Raw genomic sequence first — 18,281 nt, forward strand, 5'->3', positions numbered from 1 at the left:
GTTTTACACCTTGAAGCAGTAATTTACAATTAACCTATCAGCTATTTTAACACTGCACTTTTTAACCTAACCCTGCTCCTGTCCCGAAGAATCTGTTGCCAGAAATGATTTGGCATGCAAGTGTGCTGAGAACTTGTCTTGCATCACATTTACACTGAAAATTGCTGCAATTTTCTTTTTAGCATATCCCTATTGGATATCTAAGAATCTTTTTTTCCCTTCCTCTTAGTATATTTCCCTTTTCCCCCATGGATCTATCAGCTTGTCTCTACACTTATGTGTTTTTTGCTTTAACCATGCTGGCATAATTAAAATGGTATTCTCTCCACCTCAGTGTACACCAGGATAAGGTTTTTATATCAGCAGGGCCGGCTCCACGCACCAGCTTGCCAAGCAAGTGCTTGGGGCGGCCACTCTGGAGAGGAGCAGCACATCCAGCTATTCGGCAGCAATTCGGCGGACGGTCCCTCACTCCCGCTCGGAGCGAAGGACCTCCCGCCGAATTGCCACCGCAGATCGCGATCGTGGCTTTTTTTTTTTTTTTTTTGGTGCCGCTTGGGGCGGCAAAAACCCTGGAGCCGGCCCTGTATATCAGTATAGCTGCATCTACACTAGGGCTTTTACTAGAATAATCATATCATAAAAAACCCACCCCCCACATACTTCTGACATGGTTATGCCAATAAAACTTCTTAAGTGTAGAAGACCAGACCTTTATCATAGATGATATAATACTGAGTGGGACAACACAGCTCATCAGCCATTCAGTAATAAGTTGGAGGATCTTTTGAGTGACAAGGTCTCCTTTCCTCTACAGAGAGAATGTCTACACCACAGCTGCTACACAGACACAGCTATGGTGCTGCAGCTGTGCCACTGTAGTACAGATTCTTCCTGCATCAACAGAAGAGGTCTCTTCCCCCTCTCCCCTCCCCACTCAACATAGTTAATCCTCTCTAAGAGATGATAGCTAGGTCAGTGGAAGAATTCTTCCATCAGCCTAGCCACATATACACCAAGGGTTAGGTTGACCTAACTGTGATATGTGCAGATGTGGTCATCCCACCTTAAAAAAGTTATATTGGGATTGGAAAAGGTTCATAAAAGGGCAACAAAAATCATTAGGGGATGGAACGGCTTCCGTATGAGGAGAGATTAATAAGAGTGGGACTTTTCAGCTTGGAAAAGAGATGGCTAAGGGGAGATATGATTGAGGTCTATAGAATCATGACTGGTGTAGAGAAAGTAGATAAGGAAGTGTAGTTTACTACTTCTCATAAGAACTAGGGGTCACCAAATGAAATTAATAGGCAGCAGGTTTAAAACAAATAAAAAGAAGTATTTCTTCACACAAGCACAGTCAACCTGTGGAACTCCTTGCCAGAGGATGTTGTGAAGGCCAAGACCATAACAGGGTTCAAAAAAGAACTAGATAAATTCATGGAGGATAGGTCCATCAATGGCTATTAGCCAAGATGGGCAGGAATGGTGTCCCTAGCCTCTGTTTGCCAGAAGCTCGGAATGAGCGACAGGATCACTTGATTACCTGTTCTGTTCATTCCCTCTGGGGCACCTGGCACTGGCTACTGTCAGAAGACAGGATACTGAGCTAGATGGACCTTTGATCTGACCCAGTGGGGCCATTCTTATGCTCTTAGAATGTTCAGCGCATTAAATTTTTCATAGCCCTGAGTGACATAGCTAGGTCAAGCTACTTTATAAGTGTAGACCAGACCGGATTAATTTGGCAGTGATACATTGAAATTTGTGTACATAATAGACAAGGAATTAAACCGGGGTCTCCCCCATGATGGGGGAGAGTGCAAGTGTGCCTGGAGTTGATGGTTTTGTGACTACGTTCCCATTGTAAGACTTTATTTGTTTAGCTCTACTACATAGTTTTGTTTTCTTTTATGCATTAGTCTGAAATTAAGGTTGCCAGGTTCAGTTGGATGTATTCCTGGAGGTTCCATCACATGACAATCTTTAATTAAAGATTAATTTTAATTCCTGGAGGTTTGGCAACCCTATCCAAAATGTGGCTTAAATGGCTTCAGCTGAGAAATAATTAAAGTTTAGAGATTAGTATCTACTTATGTGCAGGACACTTTTCATAGTTGTTTGGGCTAATAAAAATTATTCAAAGTTCTCAAATTACTATTGATATAATTGTTGTAGAGTTACAAGCTCAGGGGAAATGTGCTATGCTGAGGTTCTGACCTTTGCTGTAAACCTCAGTAATGAGGATTTCAGACTGTTTCTAAGAGCTCCAGGATTAGAGTTGAGAGTGAAGTTATCAATTTTAACATATAATTTACAATGGGCCAGTCTTTATATATGATAGGGAAAGATGTATTTGGGGTTCCAGACACACCATTAACCAGCTATAACTTATAACTAGAGAGCTGACATTTGGTCTCAAAATAGTCCTTAGCACAGACTTAGTTCTGTAATACAAAAGAGTGTTCACAAAGGGGAAAATGTGGACATTTTGTTCTGGTGAAATAGATAGCAGCAAAATGGCATGGGGGGGTGGGAGGTGGAGAGAGAAAGAATCAGTCCCCAATGAAAAGGGATATAGCTAATTAGCTAAAGCTGGTGGACTAAAGACACAATAATTCTAGGTTCCATGACATGGTATGAGTAGAGCAACAGGCCAGAATTCATGTGACATAAATTAGGGCTTAATAATTGTCTGATGATCCCTCATCAAGAAAGGCAGCATAACATAATGCTTTAAGAAAGTGATAAAAAGTTGGTCTTCCCTGTACACACTGGAACTCTGACACAAAAGCAGGAAATTCTCTACATTTTTTTTAAACTGCATCATGTAGTGAACAAAATAACAATGCAAAACATTCTTTCCCATGGTTCAGACAAGATTGTGTTCAGCTCTTGTCTAGTAAATGCTTATTTAAACTTAGATGTGTAATCAGAGATCACTTATTGGCCACAGAATAACCAGATGTTTGCAAAAGTTATGTTAACCTTTCTCCCAATGATTTCTTTTTTACATGTTTTAAGCACATGGCCGAAAGCATACACAAGCAATGAATCTGAGCCAGTTTACCCCTAGTTATTTCCTAATTTTGTAAAGGATGAGCTGACTGTTGAAGTGAAGAATCAGTTTAATATTGAATATATCCTCTCCCTGTGGGACTGTGTCCTACTCTGATATATGAACTCAATCTAATAGATCTTTTCTATCCCTAATGGATAAAACTATAGCAACTAGCACAACATTGGTTGTTTCTATGTCTGGTTTACTATGACTGTAGAATTACAAGCAAATTAATCACATATGGTTCTCTATATAATGGTGTATAGACACATTCGGGACTTGTTGACAATTTACAAGATAAAAGTAAAATTATCTTTACTCAAACTTACTGCATACAGGCACCCCAAAAAGTTTGTGCTAGAAACTGCAGTTTTTTGAACGATTTCAGCCCATTATGTGAAAAGGTCATAGCTTTTTCTCAAAAACAATTTAAGTTTATAGAAAAAATGAGTAAGCATACTGCAACTCACCAAAGCAGCTGAAGGTATTTAATGTATTGAAAAGCATCAAATGCAAATCAGAACAAAGTAAGGTAACCTTTTAATTATTAATTATGGGCCACTAGTATTGGAATACCTAAAGTCCCTCAGATCAGATACTTCAGATCTCCTGTGGTAGTCTAATGACTTAGTTCCTCTTTTCTCACTTTGGGCAACTGTTGCTGTAAAGTATGGGATGTAATAATCACTAAAAAATTAGCAGTACATCTCTACCCCGATATAACGTGACCCGATATAACATGAATTCGGATATAATGCGGTAAAGCAGCGCTCCGGGGGGGTGGGGCGGCGCACTCCGGCAGATCAAAGCAAGTTCGATATAATGCGGTTTCACCTATAACACGGTAAGATTTTTTGGCTCCTGAGGACAGCATTATATCGGGGTAGAGGTGTATTTTGCATTGTGGCTAACTTTCCTCAGCCACTCTGATTCAAATACTTAGGTGACCAAACTACCATCCTATTATTCTTCACTGGTCTATTGTTTCCCCCTTGGCTGTCCAAATCCGCATTACTTTCCATTGAATATGGTATTCACAATTATAACACAACCGTAACCATATATCTATACACCAGGTTTTCTCTACTTGTCATTCTACAATAAAATGTATTTTTAACAAGTGTGTAAATCAACACATTCATGATTTTATAGATCAGCTTCCAGGAGAGGCCTTTTAAACTAAAGAAACAAAGCAAGTAGAGGGCCTGTGTCAAATAAATTGGTTTCATCTACTTCCTTCACATTACAACTGGCATTAACTCACAACCTCAGCAGAGTGGCCTGGGCTTGACTGCACATGGAGACCCCACTAATTTTTCCACTCAGTGAGAGGTAAGGTATACTGGTAAAGGTGAAGTGAAGCTTGCACTGTTGCTGCCTGATCTGTGGCTAATAAGAGGATTTCAGTTTCCAGTGTTTCACTTGGCAATTTCATGGACATTTTAAAACAATGCAAAATTAACCACAAAAATATCTTCAAGTTATATAAATTGCCCTAACTCCCACAAGTCAGGAAGTTCAGGGTTCTAGCTGAAACTCCAGTTTTAATACATATTTTGTTCTGCCTACTAATTATGGGAGTGGAACACAACCAGTGAGCAATCTCACATATTTTATCCTGTAATATTCAGACATACAGAAAGGTGAATTAAGAATGTGTTTTCAGTCTTGGAATTTCTGTGCTTCCACTGATCTATCAAACCCTCTATTTGAACACTATACTGCTATACAAGGTATGAGAGTTCAGCTTGTGTGTTCATGCCTGAGCCAACAGGGAGCGAGAACACTGAGGATGCAGCACCATCAGCCTGTAGGGAGGCAACACCTTGTATTATTGACAAGGACACCTGCTGATATACATTTGAGCAGCCTCTATAAACCCCTGAAGGAGCCACATGCAGTCATCTGTCTCCAGGTCAACTCCCAGGGAGATTTTGAAAAATGGACAGGACCTACCTCTCTCCCGGGACCCACCATAGATTTTTTTTTTAATTTATGCACAAGGTTGGTATCTTAGGTGTGTAGAATATTTTGTAAGTGATAAGCATATCCCATAAATGTTTTGGTACTACTAAATTCTAGAGCTCTACAGAAGCATTTTGCATGGATACCTTTTTTAAAAAATGAAATACTGCAACTAGGGGGACTTCTGATTTCCAATGATGTAGTTTGTAAATTGGCTTTCAGATACCTTCCTTTTTTCAAGGCAGCTATAGCTGCTAGAAAGCAAGGGACAGATTGGGATACTGGAGACTTGAAGGCAGCTTTAGAAAGGCTGAGGACTTTTTAAAAAGCACTTGGTTGTTTTTGCTCAAGTTATTAAAGATAAATCATGGCTTTAGTTATCAGAAGGTACTTTACTGCCATCACTAAGAGGACAGTTTGAGTAATCATGGAAGAACAGCTTAATCTTATTCTCCTGGATGTGAACAGATATATTTTAAGATCTAGGATGTACTCACAATAGAGATTACCAGCCTCAATAACACTCAGAAAATAGTCAGCTACCTATTCATCACATACCTAGAAAGAACTCATGTAGCCCAGAGATCATCAGCATGTTTGAACTACTAGATATTTATATAATAATTCTGTCCACCTGGCTTCTACAGCTTCAGTTCATGTATCATTGCAATGCAATCCCAACTATAACTGAGGGGTCCAATCCTGCCATCTACACTCTCACACACAGTCCCACTTATTACACGTGAAGAAGTGCTGCAAGATCAGGCCTACAGAATGTGACTCCAAGGATAATTTAGCCCATAGTATTTATGTTTGATACTATTAAGATTAGAATAAAATCTAATAAATATTTTTTTTAAAATAGAGTTTCACAATACAGCAGAAAACATTACAAGATTATATTGTTGCTTTGTGCTGAGCGGTAGTATAGAAAGTAAAGTTCTCTTAGTATTTAGACATAGAAAAACAAAGCTGTGAATAGCCTAACATTAGCCCCATCTCCTTCCTTCCTGTTCTAAAGTACTGGCAGCAAGTGTCAGCAGACTACTAGCCTATTATGTCACTAATCTCAGTCTTAAACACCGGATCTTCACAGATGCTATAGACATCTCTGGAGTGTTGCTCTCTCTGTGCCCTATGACCCAGCCTACTGGAGATTTACACCTTCTAGTGCAAAACCGTATTTTTACTCTATCAGCAAAGTAGATTATTGAAATGAGAATTGGCATGACTTAGCATACTCACTCACCACTTTGATGTGTAGCTGGTAACACTGCAACACTTTTTACTTCAGTCAGGACTAGTTGTGACTTTATACACAGATGCTTTTACAAAAAACAAACAAACAAAACAAAAAAACCACATACTAAACTATGGGCTATTGCCTGCTTAAAGCACATTATTTTTTATTTCCCTTATGATGGACATGATTAATTGTGTTGAATTAATTTTGCCTGTAATTTGATGTTCTTTCCTGCAGTGGTCTGATTAGCAGAACTTAATTTTATGAACTATGAATATATTCTTAATCATAAAAATGAAAAATATATTACAGTAACGGCACAAAAGGATACTAAATTTTAACCTTTTTATTTTGCCTTTGACCTGAACAAGGCAGGATAGTATCCAGTATTACGTCTAATTCACTGGAGGGCTTGCATTGAAAAGTGAAATATAGTAGGAGAATTTATGTTTAACAACATACATGGGCCTGGTCCTGCATCTCCTACTCATGTGAGCAGCCCTGTGGACTCATGTGAGTAAGGGCGGTGTCTAATAAATGTGGTGGTCAGCCCGCAGGAAATGCAGTAGATTTAAATTAAAGTATGTGGAAAAGTAGTGTTGTATATTTGTTTCCTTCTATTATTTAGTATAAACATGGTCTGATATCAAATAAGTAAATAACGAAAAGAGCAAAGGAATTATTAAAAACAGTTTAGGGGGTGAGGGTGAAGGGAAATTATAAGGCCCTGATCCCACAAACTCATCCTAATTGTCTCATTGACTTCAGCAGAAGTCTCACTGACTTCTTGTAAGGACTACTCAATTAAGTATTTGCAAGACTGGTCCCTAACTTGTATAGGGACCTATTGAGCACTTTTTTACTCTGGCAAAATGTCAGTGGGCGATTTGCCTGAGTAATAAGAGCTGAACAGTCTACAGTAAAGAGTAACGGTGGCAGGAGTAATAGTGACACTCACACATCTCACAGGCCATTCACCTCCCTTATCTTTACCAGTGCTATAGGAAATGTCAAAGGCAATTTTTTTAAAGCAGCTGTTATCCATTTTGCAGTCTGAGTAGCATACAGTAACACTTGGACGGCTTTCAGGAAACTCAATTTCCAAGAATGAGTTTTCTCTATCAGATTGTCTCAAACATATCTAGTTTTATATCTTGCCTCCTAACAGCAGCAGAAATACATTTTCACTCTGCTGTTTATGTAACTGAGCAACTGAGGACTTCATCTCTCTATAAGAAACAGAAGCCTTTATTGTTGTTTTCCTCCTAATGTATTAGAGCAGTAAATCATGATGATAATGGTCTAAAAATATCCAGTCAATTGGCTTAACAAGGTAAGAAGTAGGTTGTTAAAAATGAGAAGTGACGTTTGAAGAAGATTGCTTGGATCAGTTTTTAATGCATCTATCAGTGAATATTCTCCCTTCAGGGACTTATCAAAAGTGATAACACTTTTCAAAGATGTTAATCTGAAATAATCTAGACAGTGCAATAGTTTAAGACATAATTGATTATATACAAACATCTTACATTGGTGGAAATTTCAATAATAGGCCAAATTAATTCCTGTTCTACATCCACTGTGGCCAAATAAATTGCATCAAGGATGAATCTTAATATCCTAAATAGTCATCTGGTTTCTGGCAGAGTGGGGTATTTTAATTTTTAAATGCTAACTACCACTTTGCCAGGAAGTCAGATCTGTTTTTCTAGTTCCCATAAAAAGTTTTGAATTTCCCAGATAGACAACTTGACTGATTTAAGTGACACCAGAAGAGTGAGACATGCTCCAAGTTTGGAAAAGCAGGCATAGACCAATTCCTCAGAGACAAAAGCCAAAGTGATGCGTCAGCCAGGTGTCAACAAAATCAAATGGACTTCCACTGGCTAAGGGGCCATTCTTTGGCAGGAAGAAGGATGAGTGAGACATTTACATCTTGGCAAAGGGTCTCAACTGCTGGAGATGATTCTCAAAGAGGAGGAAAAAATATAAAAATGAGGAACTGAGATCTCAAGTCACCTCTCCGCACTGATCTCTACTCACTAACATTTGAAAGACAAAGGAACCATCATTGAACTGGGGGAGTGGTCCTGGCTGAAGGAATCCAGCCAGACTGCTGTAAGCATATGGTGAGAGAAATCTTTTGCTTTAAATTCACTCAGCTGTTAAGTTAGATATTAGTTTGTGTTTTACCTTAATTTCTTTTTCTGACTTTTTTGCCTCATTACTTGTAATCACTTAAAATCTATCTTTCTGTAGTTAATAAACTCATTTTATAGTTTTATCTAAGCCAGTATGATTTAAGAGTTTGGGAAACTCCATTTAAGGTAATAGAAAATGATATGCACAAATCCTATTAATGAAATGACAGACTTTCTATGAGCTTGTATTTTTCAGAAGGAAAGAGCTGGACGCACATTTCCGGGGACAAGTCTGGGACTGGGAATTTGCTGGTGTACTCTGCAATACAACTTAGGAATGGCTGGCTAGAAGCATAACTCAGCTGGGAGTAATTTACATGCTAGAGGTGGTGTGAGAGCAAGGCCAGAAGTGGTTGCTCGCACAGCGAAGCGGTGTAATAGGCACCCCAGATGGAGAATTGAGGGGACACAGCAGTTCAGCAATCCAGATTGTACCCTGGGTAATGTCACAGTCACAGACAAGTCCCTTTATTCATTTTATTTAATTGAGATATTTAAAACTTGCACCTTCAAAAATCACCAGTTTAGAGCATCATAGGCACATTTGTGATGCTACGTACAGTACTAAAATCCCACCAGTTTCTTTGGTGCTTCCATAGTCAATTGTGCTAAAGGGTTAGCTGGAAAACAAGAATTCCATCTTGCAAACAAATCATTGAAACTAATATTTCTGCAAAAAGTTTTGACAAATCAATGTTTTCCAACGAAAACGTGTTTTGTAAAAAAAACCAAACACTCCTTACAGTTTTACTGAAGGTTAGAGTTAAAGTCACATGACTCACCCAGTGTACATGCGTTTCAGGAGAAGCTACGTCCTATGGAACATCAAGTAGAACAAACAGACTGTTGCTCAGAGTGTTGCACATCTGGCAGCACACTGCAGCTTCCTGTTTTGAGGCTGCTTCCGCAAGGATACAGATGAGTTAATTTTTGTACTGTAACATGCTGTTTCCTTTTTTATTCACCTGTCCATGTAGAACACTGGTTGCTAAAAGCTTTACATCATTTGTATTATACAATATTTTCTAAATATCATCATACTTTAGATTGTTCTGTTTTTGCTTTTCTTGTGAATTTTAGCACATATGCAAATGCCAGATGGAGAGCACTGGAGACTGACGTTCTTTATCTAGTCACAGAGCAGGCATGGAATGAAAAGCAACAGTGCAAGATTTCCCTACATTGCTCTGCCTTTGTACCTCAACCCTGACCCAAAGGGGCCATCAATACGGATAAGAGGGTAGTTCAGTCTTCAGGGTTCCTTTCAGTGTTAGAACTGCTACCTGAGATTGCAAATTTACAAGTTACCATTTGTGGAGATACATGAAGGCCTGTCTACCAGGCACCAGAACGAGGTCACCAGATTCATTTCAGACAGGCCGCTGAACAGACCTCAGCTATGCAATAAACTCCTGCTCTCCACCATCCAGGCCTATAGTCGTACTGGCAAACTAAAGCTACTTCCAGTCTCTTGAGCCACCCATTGCCCTAGCTTTTTCTGTAACTCTGTTCACACACTGATGGGCATCCCTGAACACCTGCAACCGCTTTCAGTGAGCACTACAGCATCACATATGCCATGCATACAGCTCCAGGCAACTCTTGCAGGACTTGCTGACCATCTCCACTATGCCTATGGAATGTGCATGGTCTATGTACACAAAACTCATTCTTGTTTGCTTGATCAAATCATTAGTCAGAGTTACAGGCACTCTTTCATAGAGAACTATTCTGCTCTAATAGAAACAAGCAACACATTTGCTTTACAGTAACCTGGGCAAAGAGCTCCTTCAGCATGACACAGTTGTCTGTCACTGACTTTAAAATGTTTTTGAAAAAAATATGGCATGCCATCTGGATCCCAAACTCTCATTAGATCTATCGAAACAAATGGTTAGTGGGCTAACAGCACTTCTCACATTTTTAAAAATCAAATTTATTTATAGAGGATACAGACAAGAGGAAGTATGTAAGTGCTTACAATTAGAATATTTTTTATTAATAGCATTTCATTTCTACTGCCAGAAGTGCGTTAGAACAGAGAAAGACACAGGCCCTACTCCCAAGAGTTTACATTTTGTATGTGACGTGAGTGAGGATGAGAAAGCAGTAAGCAGGAAATAGGAGGAGGAAGGTCAATGGTAGAGCAAAAAATATGAAGAGAACTAATTGATGGATGGCCTTGTGGTTAAGACCTGGGACTCAGGAGACCTGAGTTCAATCCCTGTCTTTGCCAGAGACGTCCTGTGTAACTTGACAAGTCACAACCTCTCTGAACCTCAGTTTTCCATCTTTAGTTGGGGATAATACTTCTTTTATTTCTCTTGTCCACTGACCCCTCACTTCACTGTGTGTGTGGTTTCACTGCCGTGACCCCATAGCACCCCACTGAAGTCATGGGGAATCTGTAAGGGTGCAGGAGTTCTCTCACATAATGGAAATTGCAGATCAGGCCCCTAAACTGTAAGGACTTTTGGGAATGAACTGTTTTTTATTATTAGAGCTGGTCAAAAAGTGCCAAAAATATTTTTCATGGGCTCTTCAGGGAAAATGGGTTTTTGTTTGTATTTTCTAAATTTCTTGTGGAAAGTTCCCCCTCTCCACCCCCAAACCAACCAAATCTCATTCCATGTCCAAAAAGGTTTTGGTAATAATTTTAGGTTGTTTGTAATAATTTTCAGAACCCAAAACCAATTCTTTTAACCAAAAGATGAATATTTTTACTAAAAAAATTTCAGTTTCTGTTTTTCATAAAAAACAAACAAACAGAAAAGCTTGACAAAAATGAACATTTTCTAAAATAATTTGCATTTAGATAAAAAACAATTCTCAAAAAATGTTTTTGTCACACATATCAACCAACTCTACTTACTGTGTGTCTGTACTGTACAGTGACTGGTACAGTGGTGCTACCCTAGTATAAATATTAACAAGAGTATGAATTGCTAGTATACAGAAACCAGGCCCCAACAACAACATGGTACAATAAATAAGTTAAAGTAAACAGATAAACAAACCAGGTTAGGGAAGAATCATATTAAAGTCCAAGTTCAGCTCCCATTAAGTCAATAGCAGGACTGCCATTCTTACTAAGGTTCTGAGCATGGGAGAATGAATAGTCCCCTTTGTGATGATGACTGGGGGAGGGAAAAGTTCTTTTACTAAACTGACCTTACAAGAGTCCAGCCCCTGTCTGTTTCCCTCAAACTGATTGCGTAGCTCTTGTGTAGCTAAATAAGCTCTAACTTATTTATATCCCACTTGCACTGTAATGCTTACATCCAGAAGCAGCATCCTTTAGAGTTCCAGCTAGTTAGGTTCTTTATGTTTGTTAGGGAGAAGGAAAAAAAAATCCGGCCTTTGACATAAATAAGGCACTAAATGCAGCTATTTAGCCATTCAAAGGAAGCCTTTCTACTCTAAGCCTTCAATATCTGGAACATGCACATACAATGATTAAAAAAGACAAACCAACCAATAAGGGGGGGTTGGAAACAAATATAAATGCTACAGTGCCCTTGTCTTTTGACATCTGGAACTTGGCACTTCAGCAGGAGGTTCCAAAACAAGATTCTTATGAGTTTACAAATCTGTTACATTGACAAGAGGGTCATTCTGTTTCTGATAAAAGAGACTACTCCCTGAGGGAAGAGAACCTGTGGACATGAAGTCATTGTGCACTGTCTGATTCAAATAAATGTGCCAGCATAGAGACAAGTTATTGCTGGGTAATTGTTCTTAATGAACATCAATTGCCATGTGCAAAGCAGCCATGTTAAGATTCATTTGATGATAAAAATCAAAAAGTTATAAAGAGCAGGATGTAGTATATAGTTCACTGGTGATTCAAAAAGAATCAAATCTAAACATTCTTCTATAAAGGACAGAAACTATTGCTATGTATTGTACCAAACTGACAAATAAATTGCTAATTCATCTGTTCTGTCAAAAGCAAACACACAAGATAATTTTCTCTTTATTGATCTTAACATTTTGACACTGGTCCACCAGTCTGCTTAAGTGTGTTATGATCCAGTAGTCCAATTCCACTATTAGACTGAATAAAAAAACATGCATAGTAATATTCCCACTTATGCTTGTCTTTATCCTTTATGGAGCTTTAATAAAGATAATTATGTTCTCTACAAATCTTTCATGAAGATTTAGAAAATAAACAAGTAGAACAGCAAACTGCTTGACAAGGCAGCATCATGAAAAAATAAGTCAAGACAATACAAACTCATAAAGCTAATACTTAACCTGAGCCACTACTCCATCCTTTCCACCAAAGTCACCAGAATTTCAGATATAGTTGTATTTTCTTTTATGCCACTATAACAGGGTGGCTTGTACCTAAAGGCTGGAAGGTCTGGGTTCGAACCCACCCTGTGGAATCCTGGGGCTGAGGCCAGAGTCAGATGGAGTTGTGTGTAGAACAAATGGTGGCTTGGGATCCAGCCTGAGGCTGAGCCCCTGGCTTACACTGCCTAAGGAGACACACCTGAGAGAAATAAGATTACAAGAGCAACAGGACACTGCAGAGAAGAGGGAAAGATCAAGTAGTTGTGGCAGAGACTGAGGAAAAGCTCCTGAGACCTGAGCTAGATAGGGAGTCTCCAGCCCTCCTAAGAGGAGAAAGACACTGAACAGGAGTTTGGGGGCCAGATTGCATAGGGACTGAATAAAGCGGACCCCAGAAGGAGAATGTTTTAAATCACCTTTGGACTGGCGGTGTGCAGTTCTTAAAAAGACCCGAGGATGGGGAAACGCAGGCAGGGCACATGGGAGGCAGCTGCCCTGTTACAGTAACCAATGAATTCAGGCCACAAGTTATAGTGGAACAATCTGTCATCTATTGTAATATAAGGCTGCTAGTATAAGGCAATTTCAGCTACACCAATGCAAATAAACTGAAGGAGAAAAATACTGGTATTTCATTGGAATGCAAACATTCTTTTGCCTCATAATTTTTGGCACAATCAAAAGCAATAGGAACTCCTGTCTAGAACACTTTTATCTGTATATTACAAGAAAACACATTCAATATGCTTAATTGAGGCAGAGATGTCAATGGATGGGCCTATCCCTGGAAAGAGAACAGTGCACCTGGACCCTCATGCTCTCAAAGAGCCTTGTTGACACACATGACTGTGTCCATCCAGTATGGGAAGGCACAAATCTAAAGGGGAGGACATGTGACCACCCCATGTGTCTCCTCTGCACAGCAACAACCCCAACCCCTTCCCCTAGGCCACTGTCCTCTTCCCTGCCCATGTTACCTGCAGGGCCAGGGGCTCTGTCCTTCACACACTGCACCTGCCCCCACAGCAGCTCTCCCTGGCAGCTGGGCCCAGGCAGGGAGCAGGACAGAGCTGCTTCTCACAACTGAAGCTGGCCATTTTGGGTCGCTGATCTGTGCAGTGCAGCTGCTGCCTGAGAGAGCCTGGCTGGGGAGGGGGTGGCGGCCCGCTCCCTGCCCGGGCTTGGCTGTTGATGACAGGGGCTGAGCATGCAGAGAGGAGGGGATTCAGGCTCACTTGGCCCCTGTCCTGGGCAGGTGGTGGCTGCCACCTCCCCAGCCAGGCTCTGTCATGCAGCTGCAAGGAGCAGTGACCCAGTGGCCAGTGTTAGAAGTGGCTGGTCCTGACTCTTTCGCTCCCCGCACGGCCCGGCTGCCAGGGACAGAGGCCAAGCATGCTGGTGCCAGGAGCAGTGAGAGGATAGACACCCTCTCCCTCTTCCCCCGCTCCCCCAGCAAGCTAATCTGGGGGTGGGGGGAACACTTGACCCCACATGCCCCTCCTATGCATTGCCTCTGTTTGTTGAAGTCAGGGGGTGCAGGGTTTGTCCATATAGTTCTCTTTGCAAGATCAGGACATAAAATTCCATATGTTCTCAATTTTTTGTTTATAACCTCATTCCATAGGTTTTGGACATTATCAGATCTAGCTTAGATTTAGGCCTTCTTAGTCATCACATCTCTAGCACTGTCCAAGAAACTCTGTTTTGTTTGACATTTTCGGAGTCCATGCAGTTTCAGGGGAGACAGAGCCCATTGCTGCACTTGTACTATATAAGTAAATAAATATTTGACCAAGCAAATTCACTCAATTTATTTCCAGTTGTCTAATCTGCTGCTGCTGATGATCTAGGACAGTGATACTCAGACCTCAGTGGTTAAGGAGCCAAATTAGCAATCAACATTACCCAAAAGAGACACAGTAGTGTGAATTCATTGTTTTCATTTACTGTAGTACTTATTGTATCTAGTTATATAATTATTGTATTCTCATACCAAATAAGTTAATAACTTAGTGCGAGTTGGTAACTTAATTGGTTAATAACATAGTAAAAGCACCCAGATTGGTTAATACTTAAAATCACACAGTGTTTTAATATGTGCTGCAAAGAGCCGCAGCACACACATTAAAGAGACATTTGTGCTCACAAGCCTCTATCCGCGTATCACAGATCTAGGACTTCATCAGCCCCTGCATCTATTCCAATCTTAGGTTAGGCTGAGCGAGAAGAGTGCTGATGTACTTCTAGCTCTTTCATGCATGCAACCTCCCTCTGCAGTCCCATCCCCTCACAAAACCACTGTGAGCAGAGAGAGGAACACACAACCGACCAGGGCCGGCTCTAGCTTTTTTGCCATCCCAAGCAAAGAAGTGCGGCCGGACTGCAGAAGCAAAAAACAAAAACAAAAATCTGGCAGCCGCTGGGAGCACGTGGAGGGCGGTCAAGGCAACTCACAGGGGGGTGATGGGCGGCGCCTCGCAGCCAGGCGAGAGGGGCCCCCCCCTCCGGCCTTGGAGTGCCTCTCCCGGCCGGGCAGGTGGAGCCCCCGGGGGCTGCAGGAGGTGCTGGCTCAGCCGCTCCTTTAAAGGCAGCTCCGCTGGGCCGGGCTCAGAGCGGCGCGGGAGGCGGAGGCCGGTGCAGGCAGCAGGGAGTGGCGTGTCCCGGGGAGCCCGGTGGCACGGTGATCGGCGGTGATCGCTAGTTCCTGCCCCCCCCCCTCCCCGGGCTGGGGTCCGTGCAGGGCCGGCTCCAGCATTTCTGCCGCCCCAAGCAAAAAAAAAAAAAAAAAAAAAAAAAAAAAGCCGCGATCGGCGGGGCAGTACAGCGGCAGGTCCTTTGCTCCTAGAGGGAGTGAGGGACCTGCCGCCCCCGAATTGCCTCAGGTGCCGCCCCTCTCCCTTGGCCGCCCCAAGCACCTGCTTGTTCAGCTGGTGCCTGGAGCCGGCCCTGGGTCCGTGCCCCTGCAGGGCTGGGCTGGGACTGGTGGAGCGCGGGGAGCCGGGCGGGGGCTCCGGCACTGCGGACCGGGCTGCCAAAGCAAAGAAAAGAACCACGGCAGGGCGGCCGGAATGTGCCGCCCCAAGATTGGCCGGAATGCCGCCCCTTACAATGTGCCGCCCCAGGCACGTGCTTTCTCATCTGGTGCCTGGAGCCGGCCCTGCCCCTGACTGCCCCAAATTCTGCTCCACCCCTTTATGAGAAGGGAAGAGAAGAGGAACAACTCTCCTTCTCCCCACTCCTGAAGACCAACCACCCTTCTTTGTCCGCCAGTAGGAAAGGAGGAAGAGGAATACACTCTCCAGTGCACCCACTCTGATCACTTTAGTAAGGGCAGAGAAACCACATGCACGTGCACACACATATCCAGGAGCCCCACACGTATCCAGGAGTCCCAGGAGGGGAAGAAGGAAGAAAGGAACATGTGGATCTGTGGTCCCCCACCCCAGCCCCTTTGGGAAGATGTTTACCAACTTATGTTCCCACATAGTTGCTTCCTTTGGCTGGCCTTCCGAAAACGCTTCTTGACAACAGCTATTCTACTCCAGTGCTTGGATGATTTACACTGGAGAGCCGCCATTTCAAAAAGTAGTATATGAAAACCTTCAGATTTTGGCACTCTAGTCTACATTTTACTTGTACCATATTCCTTTTGGGGACCTAGCTGTTTTTGCTGCAGACATGGCTTTCTTGATATGTACTTTAGAGGATGGCAACAAATTGTTATTTCAGCCCAGGGTCCCTGAAATGATCAATTTACTCAACTTTGCAGGTATGGGCGTATGTGGGTCTGACAGCCTTAAGCTTAATTTAGGAGAGGAAATCACAGCCACAGAAAAACACCTTAAGTGTTCCTTGAGCCTGAACCCAAATCCTAATCCTCCTGGACAAAGTCCTCTCAACACACTATGGCAAGTCTTAAACTGTGGGTAAATCCCAGTCAATATAATTTACACTTTATTTAGCCTGGAATAAGAGCCTTATGAATCTGAGACAGAGCTTTACCCATCTCTCAAGCTAGATAACTGGATGGCAACAGTTCTACCAGTTCCTGTAGGAGTTCTCACCAGAAACCAACCCTATATGCATATCCTACATATATCTGATAACCAGCCAAAGTGAGACCTTTGGACTCTGTTCTTCTGTTAAATTATATGTAGTGGTCCTTCCTCTTCTCTCTGACAGGTCCAGTGTGCTCACACATTATTAGATCAGATTTGCTGTTCCAACATCCAGCTTATACCCAAAGCAGTATAGTTCCTTTCCCCACATTGCTAGCAGCTGCTGGGTTTTTCTCAGTTTTCACCTTCCATGTCTATACATTTCTCAACACAGTCTGTAGCAGATTTCCCACCTTAGTGACATGAGTCTCCACATGATTAATGCCAGACAGACATATGCTGATCAAAGTGTTGCCAGATTTCCTGGAATCAGTCACATTTAGCATTCATCTCACTGCCTATGCTGAGGTACCCAGCCATGCTACAGTTACCAAAGGGCTTGGCTGAGTCAGACCTTCTGCTCTCACTGTTTGCATCAGCAAACAATGTTTTAAAAGTCCTACGGAAGCCCCTATTTTTGCTCTCTCTCAGTCAGAGCACTTAGTACATCAGTGGAACTTAAACATGTATTAAAGCACTTGCTAGAGCCAGGCAATCATGGGGTTCTCTACTCACCACTGGGGTGCCTCCTTGTAGCTGCATCTGGGGAAAAGCTCTGCCCAGTCTGACACCCACTTTGGTTTCTTCCTTGTTCTGCAATCCCTCACATGCTGCAGGAGTTGCAGTGCTTCATCTTTGTGAGTTGAGACGGTCCTTTTTCCATTGCTGGGCTCTCCAGGGTTTCAAAGTCAGACTGACTATCCAGGTAGCATTCCTAGAAGTCTTCTAAGTCAAAGCTATGCCACTTCCCTTAGTGGCTGGTAGATGAACTCAGGCCCAACCACTACTCTGGGTTCCAGCCCAGGGACCCTACAATCAACAACCAAGTTCTGCTCCATCCCAAACCTTGTTATTTCCCTGGACTGCTTCCTACTCCATCTCTATCAGGCTTCCTCATCCACCACCCTTCTTGGTAAACCGTTCCTTCAGGGCCAGGATCCCAGAACTTCTACTCTCCCCCTAGGCTTCTTCCTTTCACTCAGCTAAGCCTAGAGCTTAACTGTAAGCTTCCACACTACAACCCCCTTTCTTCCTAACCTTACACCAGCCCAGCCTGCTCCTGCTCAGCTGGTGCTGCAGCCTCAATTAGGGATTGCTTATGAAATCTAATTCTCCCTCAGGTGTGCCCTATCGGTTAGTTTACCCTTTCTGGGCCACATTAACCTTTCCAGACTATTATGAGGTGAACACCCTGTCACACAGGGCCTCAATGATGAACATACAGATTTTAATTTTGTTTAGGTGAGTTCAGTGAGCCACAACCATTAACACTAAAGCTAGAAAATGGAAAATATTTGCTGAGCTCCCCAATGCACTTCACCTTCTCTCACTTCCATAGCCAGATCACAGCC

Source organism: Terrapene carolina, unplaced genomic scaffold (assembly GCF_002925995.2).
Source record: "Terrapene carolina triunguis isolate 2854851 unplaced genomic scaffold, T_m_triunguis-2.0 Scaffold66, whole genome shotgun sequence".
NCBI classification, from domain to species: domain Eukaryota; kingdom Metazoa; phylum Chordata; order Testudines; family Emydidae; genus Terrapene; species Terrapene triunguis.